General features: G+C 48.4%; 1 protein-coding gene across 1 annotated transcript in view; it reads right to left on the minus strand.

Annotated features, from left to right (window-relative positions):
* The window catches only part of RIPOR3 (RIPOR family member 3), a 46,906-nt gene extending 40,619 nt beyond the window's left edge, over positions 1-6,287 (minus strand). The window contains exon 1 of the mRNA XM_033075380.2: positions 6,225-6,287. The gene's annotated coding sequence lies outside the window, so the exon portion shown is untranslated. The remainder of the gene's footprint in view (positions 1-6,224) is intronic.
* Between the last annotated feature and the right edge of the window lie 6,885 nt (positions 6,288-13,172).

Here is a 13,172-nt window from a genome sequence, read left to right on the forward strand (position 1 = left end):
GCAGTGCATTCGAGGCTCTAACAGGAAAGTTCTGCTCCGTGACACTTGGCTTCCTCAAGAGATATTTTACAAGATACAGTTTTACTGTATTGTAAACATAATTTGGCAATTACAGGTCAAAGCATCCTCACTTACTGCTTTAAATGAAACTAGAAGTAGCCAAATTCACCCATACACACATGGGGAAATACTGATGGTGGGTTAGTGCAGCTCTGGGGAAAACAGCACAGGAATTGTCTGACCTGGAGAGCTGACCAGGAGGTGCAGTGAGTACAACCAAAGCCTGATCCTGCAGAGCATGTTCTCCTCACAATTGTGGTTTTGTTCTTCAGGAACCCAAGCCCCAGCAATTTTGAGATACTTTGCATTGCTGCTGGATGTTTTGCACTCCTGCTGTTTGTTTGCAGGCGGCTGGGATGCCCCCACTGATTTTCGAAGGTTATTTAAATTCTTCTTTATTTGCTAACAAATGACGTTGTTGCACAACACATTGGCATGTGAAGCCTTCAGAAATTGGGAGAGGCACAGCTGGGGCTCGGTGGGATTGGGAAGGAGCTGCAGTGACCTCAGCAGTTACACAAAGCACAGCTCTATTGTCTGACTGAAGGAACATTTCTGTGTCAGGGCTCTTCACCTTCCTCATCGGTGTCTGGGCTCCTTTTCACACAGCAGGGACACATCTGCAGCCAGCCTGGGCATCTGGCACTGCCCTGGCAGCACTGAGAGATGTGCAGCTGCATTTACACCAAAATTACACAGCACTAGGTGCTGCTGAGGGGCCCAAACCAGGCACTCCCAGGGGATCCATCCTGGGGAAATGCTCTGCTCTGCTCTGCCATTGTACAGAACTCGCTACAAACCTTCAAAACTTCAGAAAAGCCAATGAGCTTTGTGTGCAGATCAAGTCTCAGCCACATCCATGGCCTGGCTGCAATGATTGCTCCAGCAGCTGCACTTGGAATATCCCTTTGGAAAACCCCGTTTTAACTTTACAGATCTCATCAAACAAAATCCTTCCTTATAATCTGGAGAAATCTCCTAAACTCCTTCTGTAAGATTTCAGTGACACAATGGAAACATTTCAGAAATTCAGTGCACAGGGAAACCAAAGGTTACTGAGGTTGTGTTTCCCCTGCACCGGAAAAAGTACAAACCTATTCACAACATTAAAGCAGCAAACTTTCAGATTTTAAAGCACACTGAGGCCTTGGAATTACCTCCCTGTTTATCTGTTCAGGCCCAGTATTGGAAAATTATATTTCCCTCTTCGAGTCTGTAGCAATTTCAATAATAAAACAGAGGTTATGTAAGCGCAGAGAATTACGGAAAAATATAAGTGGAAAGTACATAGTTCTAAAATTCATCTGAATAACTCCAACACAGCTGAACTGACATTATTCACACTTTCCAGTCTTAGTCAATACTGGATTGAAACCAAGCACGAGACATTTCAGGCCCAAGGGAGGTTTTGAAGAAAATCACAAGTACCTATATTTCCAGTTTACAATGTCTGGGAAAGCTCTGGTGCCTGAGGAAACACCGAGCTGGGATCAAACAGAGCTGGGAACTCATTAGGGACACCTTGATCAGCTGCAAACAGGGGCTGGTTCTGCCAGAGCAGAACCTGGATGCAAATATCCGAGGTGTCCCAGCACAGAGGATGCAGATCCTGAGCACATTTCACACTCAAGCTCATTTCTAACCTGAGCAGACACAAGCTCCAGGCCCAGCTCTGCATTCCTTCCACACCCAGGGCTGGAGCAGTGCCTGGACAAGGAATGCAGGAGAGAAATTAGGTTCTTATCGGCCTGGCAGATCTTGTTGGGTGATGTAGATGCTGTGGAGCTGCCAGAGCTCCAATGTGGGACATGGCATGCAGCCTAGCCCGGAGAGTTCAGTCCAGAGCCCTGGCAGGACACTGGGAATAAAGTAAAACTGCTTTCTAAAGAATTAGCAACTGCTCCTGACTCAGGGATACCTGGGTGTGTTTGTGTTATAAACAATTTTCATCAAAGGGAAGATCCCAGATTTGTATAAGAATGAGTAAAAAAAGGGAATAAATGGTGTATTTCCAGACTCAGGGGCATTTGAAAGTCTATAGGAAAATACATTCAGTAATCATAAATCTCTCAGAGGGGAATACTAAACACACAGATAAGGACAGGAGGTTTCTCAGGGTGACCCTGGGTGTCCATTCCCTCCCAGACCACGGGCAGCACCCTGCACACATCTGCTCATGGCAAAATCTTCCATCACTCCCAAGAGACCCAAACTTCACCTTGGCTTTGGTGAGATAACCCAGCCATGGCTCTCCCAGTCCCACTGCAGCAATATTGCAAAATGTGCAGGCACAAAGCCCTCCCAAATGCATGAGGCACAAAGAGCTGTGGAATCAAGGCTCTTTCTGTGGGAATTGTGGCCTTTTGGAAACCTGGCCAAGGCTGGGACCTTCCTGGATGCTCCTCTCGTTGCTCCCCCCAAACAGAATGCAAACCTTCAGAATAAAGATGCTGTGCTGTGGTCTAAAATGTCAACAGGACATATTAAGGTAATTCACACTGCATTTTGCTCAGAAAAATATTTTCATAAGAGTAGAGAAGAGAGTGTGTTGAATAGAGCATTCACTGTTTTGAGAAAAAGAAATGCTAGCTAAAATCTTGGGCTACTTTAAGGCTTCCTAGGCAAGATTAAATCAAAATATTTCCTGTAAACATTCCCTCTTTTCATCAGCATGTCAGTTGTAGTAAGGAGAATGTGATCCTAATTCTCAGCATCAAAATCTGGGATAACTTTATAAACTCAAATGTTTTCTTTCTTTCACAGAAACAACTGTGACTGGAAATATTTTCCAAAGCATGTTGCAAGTGGAGGTAAGTAAATCAGCTAGCACACAGCACATTTTTGAAGGAAAAAAGTTTCTAAAAATGAATCAGGATTTAATAAAAAATGTCTCTGAGGTAAGTAAGTCATGCTCATAATAGAATATTTTTCAATTTTAAACCACTAGCAGATGTACAAAACAAAAGCAAAATTGTCCCTCATTCTCTGCTGTGCACACACATAGATAGAAACAGGGAAAACAAGCAGAGGCTCTAAACATTTTCCACAAGAAAGACAATTTGCTCACAATTCCTTCTCCCTTTAAATGGTTTCTGTGGCAACACATCTGGTGCTGTAGTTCTGGGCCAGAACATGAACTATCCTGAAAGAAGAAAGTTTTGTTGTTGTGTCTGCAGGGGTGTGAGCAGAGGGGGATCTGAGCTCCCACCAGCCAGGTCAGCCCTCCTGCCCTGCCAGCACTCACTGCGGCACCAGGGGCATTTGGCCACAGATAAATTGCAAATTTTAGAGCATTTCAGCCATGGTTAGAGAGAAGTCCCATGGCAAACACGGTCCATAAGGCAGGGGTTTGTAAAAATAAAATTATGAGGGCTTTGCTACTGCTGCTCCAACAGATTTCACATTATGGAAATAATGGAAGTAGATTCTTGCTACTTCATCAAGTAGATCAGGGATTCATGGAAAGAACTTCTCTGATGAGCAATAAGATGCCACTGACAGTTACTGTCCTAATAATAATTGCATATGTTCCCCATAAAATAGTTGTTATTATTATTTAATTTGAAACAGATAAATTCACATCTAGAGCAGTTATATAAAAATCTGTTTGCTAACTACACTTAGGGTATTTCTGTATTAAGGACAAGATCATCTTAGTGTTCTGATCTTCTGAATTACTGGTGATTAAATTGTCCATCTGAAAACCAAGATTTTGCCTTAAAAAGTTGAATGGAATAAAAATGATCGCTTTTAGGCATTCTGTCTTTGAAGACATACTGGTTTAAAGCAGCCTGTCCTCAGGGAGAATAAACTGGCAGCAGAAATGGAAAAATTGAAAAAAAAAAGTGGCTAAAAGCTGGTATTTAATAAATATGTATGTCCCTTCTGTGCTTCCGGAGGCAGCATCGAGGATGGGACCAGGCCCTGAGCACCTGTGGCCATGGCAGGCTGGCTGATGTCCTCTGCACCACTCCCTGGCTCTAATTTTGGATTGTCACCAGCCAATCACCTTCCCAAATGCAGTGCTGGCCAACAGCAGGCTGGATAATTCAGCTCTGTCTGTCCCCCTTCCTCAGCCTTTTGGCTAAGATCAAGTGTGCGGATTTAAACACTATTAAACCTACTATTTTACACAAATTATCTCCTTCATTTCCAGTATTTCTATTTATTTCATCCAAATGGAACAAATTAATAACCCTTCTGAGACAGTTCCCCCTCCCTTGCTTTGGATAACTTCCTATAGCCAGAACCTCTGCTTTGTCCTGCTGCTCTCTAACCCCAGACTGTCACCCCTGGGAGTGTGACACGTCAGGATCAGAACTTTCCCCTCCCCACAGACTGAGCCTGGCTTCCCTTTCTCCCCAGAGTGGCTCTAGTCCACTTCTCAGTCTTTGTGAGGATAAGGCAAAGGAGCATTTGTGAAGGAATTGGCTGCAGAAGGGAATAAAGTGACACTGAAGTGAATAAGGTGACATTAAAGTGAATAAGGTGACAGTGAAGTGAACAAGGTGACACTGAAGTGAACAAGGTGACACTGAAGTGAACAAGGTGACAGGGAATGTGCTGTTACAGGACCCCAGCTCCCAGCCTGGATTCTCCTCAGGAGCCCAGGAGAACACTGCAGAGCAGCTGAGCAGCTGCTGAGTGTCCTGAGAGAAGGAAACCGTGCCAGCGTCCCCTGTCCCTAGGGAGCCATGGCACAGCTCCTGCTGGGGCTCCCTGCCCGTGCTGGGACAGAGCCCCTGCTCCCCTGAAGGCTCCAGGATGCAGGAGCTGCCCCCAGGGAACCCTCCCATTCCCCCAGGATGGTGCTGCCACGCTCACTGCTCACCACCACGTTTCTCTCCAGAGCTGTGCCTGCCCCTCCTCGGCAGCTCCAGCCCATTTTGGCAGCGTTTGTGCAGCTTTTCCTGCACTGCTGCACGTGGTGCCTGTGTGATTCCCTGTGCAGGACTCTGAGCAGCAGCAGGGGAGGGATGGAGCGCACAACCCAGCAGAGAGGGAGTTCCTCACCTCACACTCCCTTACCCACAGCATCTCAGGTGTGTCTCTCCGCTCAGCATGCAATATTCCCTCACACATTTTGCATTGTTTACTATCCTTGCAAATTATCTTCCTCTGCTTTTCTTGTTTTTAATGAAGTGCTTAAAAAATAAAATGTAAAGCACCTCATCAATAGGTGTAGCTCCCATTTAGCAGCTGTGAAAACACAGGTACGGACGGATTAAGTCTTGATCCCAACAAAGGAAATGACTGAATCAGGAGTCTGAGTACTGGTGCTGCTTCAATACTCAAGAAATGGCTCCAGAAATTTATAACCTTATTTTTCAAATTCCTTCAAGTTTCTTTGGTTGATGAACAACTCTACTTCCATATGGCCCAACTTATTTAAAACACTCTTTAAAGGGGGAAATTAAACTCTGTCTGAATCAAAATGTAACTGGGCTGTGACCCAAAACCTCAACTTCTATTTACACGAATAAGCAATAAAAAAAAAAAAGGCTAATAAGATGTAATCTTCACACAGACAAGAAGAGTTAACTAAAATATAACCAGCTCATGCAACGACACCTCCAAAAGGCAAACTCTACAGGATGGCATAGACCTCATCCTGCTCCTCTCCTTGTTCCACCTGCCCCAGCCAGGTTCTCTCCTGCCAGGGGTTCCGGGGCTGTTTCCTGCTGGGAGTGCCTGAACCCGGATAAAAAACTACCGAGCCTCTCTGCAGGAATGCTGGCATCCTTTGAGGACTGCCCACTTAGAGATGCTCGTCTGCCCCTCAGGGGAGAGCATCCCTCCAGAGGTGACCACATCCCTACAGAGGGGACTGTATCCCTCCAGCGATGACCGAATCCCCCTAGAAGTGACCATATCCCCCAGAGGTGACCGCATCCTCCCGTAGGTGACCATATCCCCCAGAAGTTACCGTATCCCCCAGAAGTTACCCTATTCCCAAGAAGTAACCATATCCCCCCAGCAGTGACCGCATCCCCCGAGGTGACCGCATCCCCAAGAAGTAACCATATCCCCCAGAAGTTACCGTATCCCCCTCGAGTGACCGCATCCCCCGCAGGGGCCGAGTCCCGGCCGGGTGTCCGTGTCCCCGCAGGTGACTGTCCGTGCCGGTGCCCGGTGCCCCGCTCCGTGCCCAGGTGTGTCCCTACCTGTGCCCACCTGCGCTCAGCCCGGCGGGCGCGGAGCGCGGCTCGGCTCCGCTGCCGTGGCGGTGTCGCGGCTGTCGCGGCGGGTCCGGGCGGTCGGGAGGGCCCCGACAGCCGCCGCTTATCGCCGCTTATCGCCGCCCAGCCGGGCTCCGCTTCCAGGAAGCCGCGGCTCCGGAGCGCTCGTTTGCCGCTGGATGCCGAGGGCTCCGTCCCGCTCGCTGCTTCCCTTCTCCCTCCCTCCTTCCCTCCCTCCCTCCTTCCCTGGCTCCCCCTCCGACCCCCCTGGTGCTGGCAGGGGCTGGGATCGCTCGGGCTGCAGCACATGCCGAGCGGGCGGTCACGGCCCGGACCCTCTGCTGTTCGTCGGGAGCATCCCAGGCGCGCTCCGCCCGCTCCGGCGGCTGCAGCGGGGCAGGACCGGCCCGACACAGCTCCGGGACAGGACACGGGCCTGCCCCCGCTACTGCCCCGCTGCTCTTCCCCTCCCGCTCAGACCCTTCCTGCCGTGTCACATCCCGCCGTTCCCACCTTCCCCATCCACTGCTCCCTCCTCCTCCGCCCTTACCCCACGCTGCCGCCTCACATCCCTTTAGAGATTCCCTCCTCTTTCAGCCCTCGGTCACACAGCGCTAATCATCACCATCATCACCATCATCACCATCATCTGCCTCTCATTGCGTCCTGCCTTTCCCCATCCCGCCCTTCCACAGCTTTGCTGGCACTGAGATGTCATTTGCTCTCCTTGTTCCTCTGTTGACCAAATCCTGCTCGAGTCCTTCCTGCTGCACCCACTGCTGACCTCCTCACTCCTGGGGCAGGTACAGCTCCTCGGGAATGAGCTCCCCGATGCCACTGCAGGTAATCCCGGCAGCAGGAGGTGAAGCTGCCACGGGAAAGCAGCCGGGATGTCCCCGCTGCCTGTCCCACCCCAGCCCGCACCCAGAGCTCTCCCTGAACAATGCCTGGCTGGGCCCTGTGCAAACAGCACACACAGACATGTCCCTGCCTGGCCACAGCACCCTGGCGTCTGCTCTGCCTCAGCCACCTTCCGTCCTCCCCTGGTTTTTAGCAGCACTTCCCCGTGCAGACTGACGGACAGCCAGACACTCCCCACGGGGAAAATGAGCTGACTGCATGGAATCTGGCCATGCCCTTACCAGAACTTCATTAGTAATGGTGTTTGCTTCCCTTTGGACCAGGCTCTGCAGCATCCAGCACACACACCCCAAAACCCACCCCACTGCAGGGGCTGACACACACTCAGGGAAGTTCTAAAAGCTCCAGCTGGCCAGAGATCCCATACAAGAACCTCTCAGGACAGGGTTAGGGTCTTTTCTTTTGCAGTTCTTTATGAAGTTGGTCAGGATTGGTATTTTCCTGTGTACACGTTTAAAGGAAAGTCTTGAAAAAGGCAGAGGAAGATCTCTTGCACAGCTTGTGAGGAGAGGCATGAGGGGACTGACACACATGAAAGTGAGAGCAGTGACACAAAACCAGATGGGCAGATGGAGTTGCCTGAGCCAACAATTCAAGCACTGTGGGTTTTATTTGTGTTGGAAAGAGCTGTGCTGAGATGCAAGCAAAAGTGGGTTTCACACCCAAAAGTGGCCTTGGAGCACTGCAAATGGCAGTGATGGCACACCATGGATGTCACAGCTGGGCACCTGGCAAACAAAGCAAGGAGATGCAAATCCATGGGTTTGTACATGGCATTCCAACCATCCCAACCCCACTAACTCTTAGCTTGTATTTCCTGCTGTTTTGGGGGTATTTGAGGGGGAAGAATCCACCCCGGCAAATGCACTGCAGCTGTCCTGCAGCTCTGTGTGGTTTCCAGGCTGGCAGCAGTGGCTCTGCTCAGCACAGAGCTGGGACACTGCAGCAGGTCCCTGTCCCCAGCGCTGGCCCCACTGCAGGGTGGGGCTCACTGGGACAAGCTGAAATCAGCTGGATTTGTAGGAGGGCATTTGTCACAACACCAAATCTCTGCAGGAGCCCTGTGCAGCCAGTTGCCCAAAAAGCCATTACTGTTAATGTCATTTCCTCCTAACCATGAGCCTTTTAACAAAATTCACAGAACAGCCCCTCAGCCAACACCATTGACCATGGATCCCTCACTCCTGGTGCACATGTCCCCATTTACTTCAGCTGAGGAATGGCTTTATGTGTTTTTATTCCAGTTTATTTTTTATGATCTTCATTTGCTGTGTCTTCATCTGGTGTGTTTATGTGGCTGGTGCTTGGTTTTCATTATTTTTAACTGCATTTCAGATCATTTGCTCTATGGTTTTGTTCACATTCTCCTTTTCCACGAAATTCTAATAAAACACTTGGCTACAGAGTTCCCAAATTGAATACTGATGTTTAGTGCAGCTAATTATGAAGCTGGGTTCAAAGTGAGTTCTATAATGTAACAATTTACATATTCCTGAAAACAATGCCCACAAAGCTACAAATTATTGCTACAAGCTAGTTTCACATTCTTCTGGAATTTCCTTTAGAAATACAGTAATTTCACGACTATAAGGCGCACCCTTTTGACTAAAATTTTCCCCAGAACCCGGACGTGCGCCCTATAGTCCGGTGTGCCTCATGGTCGTGAAATCACTGTAATCTTCCATCACTCAATCATCACTCAATCCCCTTTTAAACAAATTGCACAGCTCCACGAACAGGGTCAGGCCCAGGAGGGTGCAGGAGGCTCTCAGGGATGAGACTGGCTCTGTTTCATTCCCTGCCAGTGCCAGGGCACAGATCCCATCCCCACATGGAATATTTGCCTTTGAAGTGGGGCTGGAGAAACACTGAGAGTCATCCCTACCCAAACTTCGGGACTAGAGGAGGATTTGAAGGACAAGTTGAAACCAGGTGAAAACCTTGTTTTTATCCTGCACAAGAACAAAATTGAATTGTTTCACTCAGTCTTACTCTGTAGGAGAAAATAAGTCATTGACCAAACCTCCAGGGCCCTTGTGTGACTTACCCAGAGTTTACACAGTTATGTTGTGTAAGTTAATTACACCAAGCTGGAGTATTTCCTCTTCTTGTCTAACCTGCTGCTCAGCCCCAGATCCCAGCACACTGACAGGGATGTTCTATTGCAGCTGGTCCATAAATACTGCGCTGTAGTCATGGACAGGGAGCAGGGCAAACACACAAAAAAAGGGAATAATCACGCGTGGAAAAAACAAGCGTGGAAAAAACACGTGTGGAAAAAACAAGCGTGGCAAAATCTCGCGTGGAAAAAGCTCGCGTGGAAAAAACTCGCATGGAAAAAACACGCGTGGAAAAAACACGTGTGGAAAAACGTGTGAAAAAAACACGCGTGGAAAAATCATGCCTGGAAAAACACGTGTGGAAAAAACACGCGTGGAATAATCTCATGTAGAAAAAACACGCGTGGAAAAATCTCGTGTGGAAAAAACACGTGTGGAAAAAACACGCGTGGAATAATCTCGCGTAGAAAAAACACACGTGGAATAATCTCGTGTGGAAAAAACATGTGTGGAATAACACATGTGGAAAAAACACGTGTGGAAAAACATGCGTGGAAAAAATACGTGTGGAAAAAACACGCGTGGAAAAAAACGCGTGGAAACAACACACGTGGAATAATCATGCGTGGAAAACACTCGTGGAAAAATCATGCGTGGAAAAAACTCGCGTGGAAAAAACGCGTGGAAAAATCTTGTGTGGAAAAAACACGCGGGGAAAAAACACTCATGGAAAAACACCCGTGGAAAAATCACGCGTGAAAAAACACGCGTGGAAAAAACACACGCAGAATAATCTCATGTGGAAAAAAACACGCGTGGAAAAAACACAGGTGGAATAATCTTGCGTGGAAAATCTAGTGTGCAAAAATCGCGCGTGGAAAAAACACGTGTGGAAAAAACTCGCGTGGAAAAAACTCGCGTGGAAAAAACTCGCGTGGAAAAAACACGCGTGGAAAAAACTCGCGTGGAAAAATCTCGCGTGGAAAAAACACGCGTGGAAAAAACTCGCGTGGAAAAATCTCGTGTGGAAAAAACTCGCATGGAAAAAACACGCGTGGAAAAAACTCGCGTGGAAACAACACACGTGGAATAATCATGCGTGGAAAAAACTCGCGTGGAAAAACGTGTGGAAAAAACGCGTGGAAAAATCTCGTGTGGAAAAAACACGTGGAATAATCTCGTGTGGAAAAAACACGGGTGGAAAAACACGCGAGGAAAAACACTCGTGGAAAAAACACGCGTGGAATAATCTCGTGTGGAAAAAACACGCGGGGAAAAAACACTCATGGAAAAACACCCGTGGAAAAATCATGCGTGAAAAAACACGCGTGGAAAAAACACACGCAGAATAATCTCATGTGGAAAAAAACACGCGTGGAAAAAACACAGGTGGAATAATCTTGCGTGGAAAAATCTCACATGGAAAAAACACGTCTGCAAAAAACGCGTGGAAAAAACACAGGTGGAATAATCTCGCGTGGAAAAAACACACGTGGAAAAATCTCGCGTGGAAAAAACTCGCGTGGAAAAAACACGCGTGGAAAAAACTCGCGTTGAAAAATCTCGCGGGGAAAAAACACGCGTGGAAAAATCTCGCGTGGAAAAACTCGCATGGAAAAAACTCGCGTGGAAAAAAACATGCGTGGAAAAAACTCGCATGGAAAAAACTCGCGTGGAAAAATCTCGCGTGGAAAAACTCGCGTGGAAAAAACACGTGTGGAAAAAACACGTGTGGAAAAAACACGTGTGGAAAAAAACATGCCTGGAAAAAAACACGTGGAATAATCTCGTGTGGAAAAAACATGTGTGGAATAACACATGTGGAAAAAACACGTGTGGAAAAACACGCATGGAAAAAATACGTGTGGAAAAAACACGCGTGGAAAAAACGCGTGGAAACAACACATGGGGAAAAAACACGGGTGGAAAAACACTCGTGGAAAAATCATGCGTGGAAAAAACTCGCGTGGAAAAACGCGTGGAAAAAACGCGTGGAAAAATCTCGTGTGGAAAAAACACGGGTGGAAAAACACGCGAGGAAAAACACTCGTGGAAAAAACACGCGTTGAATAATCTCGTGTGGAAAAAACACGCGGGGAAAAAACACTCATGGAAAAACACCCGTGGAAAAATCACGCGTGAAAAAACACGCGTGGAAAAAACACACACAGAATAATCTCATGTGGAAAAAAACACGCGTGGAAAAAACACAGGTGGAATAATCTTGCGTGGAAAAAGCATGCGTGGAAAAATCTCACATGGAAAAAACACGTGTGCAAAAAACGCGTGGAAAAAACACAGGTGGAATAATCTCGCGTGGAAAAAATACACGTGGAAAAAACTCGCGTGGAAAAAACACAGGTGGAAAAAAACATGCATAGAAAAAAACACGGGTGGAAAAAACACGGGTGGAAAAAACAGGCATGCAATAATTTTGCGTGGAAAAAACACCCGTGGAAAAAAACACAAGCAGAAAAAACACGCGTGGAAAAATCTCGCGTGGAATAATCTCGCGTGGAAAAACACACGTGGAATAATCTCGCGTGGAAAAAACTCGCGTGGAAAAAACACGCGTGGAAAAATTCGCGTGGAAAAAACACGCGTGGAAAAAACACGCGTGGAAAAATCTCGCGTGGAAAAAACTCGCGTGGGAAAAACTCGAGTGGAAAAAACACGCGTGGAAAAATCTCGCGTGGAAAAATCTCGCGTGGAAAAACACGCGTGGAAAAAACACGCGTGGAAAAATCTCGCGTGGAAAAACTCGCGTGGAAAAAAACACGCGTGGAAAAAACACGCGTGGAAAAAAAACTCGCGTGGAAAAAACTCGCGTGGAAAAATCTCGCGTGGAAAAAACTCGCGTGGAAAAATCTCGCGTGGAAAAAACACGCGTGGAAAAACTCGCGTGGAAAAAACTCGCGTGGAAAAAACTCGCGTGGAAATATCTCGCGTGGAAAAAACTCGCGCGGGAAAATCTCGCGCGGAAAAAACTCGCGCGGAAAAATCACGCTGCCGTGGCCGCGGCGGCTCTGCCCGGCCCCCGCCCTCCCGCTTCCGCCGGATCTGCGCTCCCGCCCCGGTGACGCCAATTCCGGGGCGGTGGGAACGGGGCCACGCCCGGCCCGGCCCGGCGGAGGGGCCGCAGGGCGGCGGCGGCAGCGAGGGCTCGGAGCGGAGCCGTTCTGCCCCCGGGCTGGGCTGTCCGCAGCCGCTCGAGTGCCGTGCACAGGAGGGCCCGCAGTGCTGGCACTCGCCTTAGGGCACAGGGAGGGCACCGGCACCGGCGGAGGGCGGCGGTGCCAGGGCGGGGGTTGGATGCGAGCCCGTGTGCTCGCTTAGAGGCGGGCAGGACGTTCTCTTGCTGATGGAGATGCTGCTCTTACAGCCTGCTCAATGCACTGGGCTCGTGTCACTTTGCCCGTCTCTTTCGATCCTGTCCCTGTCCCTGGAGCAGATCCCAAATCCCCCCGGTGTCCCCTCCTGGCAGGGAGCTGTGCAGAGACACAAGGTCCCTCCGATCCCCTTTTCTCAGGGCTGAGCCCTCCCAGCTCCCTCAGTGTGGAAAAAACTCGCGTGGAAAAAACTCGCGTGGAAAAAAACACGCGGGGAAAAAAGACGCGTGGAAAAAACATGCGTGGAAAAAAAAACACGCGTGGAAAAAAAGACGCGTGGAAGATCTCCAAGATCTCAGAGCCCTTCACAAAAACCCTTCCCAAACTCAGCCACCCAACACCCATCAATATAAGCCAAAGATACACAAAGCTCATTTTACAACAAAGCATTCACCGTGCTTGCAACAACATTACACATTCAGTGTTTCAGCATCACCAGTGTTCTGGCATAATCAGATTAATCATAACTTTATTGTTTAAGTCCTGAATAAAGTAGGTTTTGTTTGTTTTCTAAACGGACCGGATTACAGGCGAGCAGAGCAGCCCAGCCTTCTCAGGAAGAT

Source organism: Catharus ustulatus, chromosome 17 (genome assembly GCF_009819885.2).
Source record: "Catharus ustulatus isolate bCatUst1 chromosome 17, bCatUst1.pri.v2, whole genome shotgun sequence".
Taxonomy (NCBI): Eukaryota; Metazoa; Chordata; class Aves; order Passeriformes; family Turdidae; genus Catharus; species Catharus ustulatus.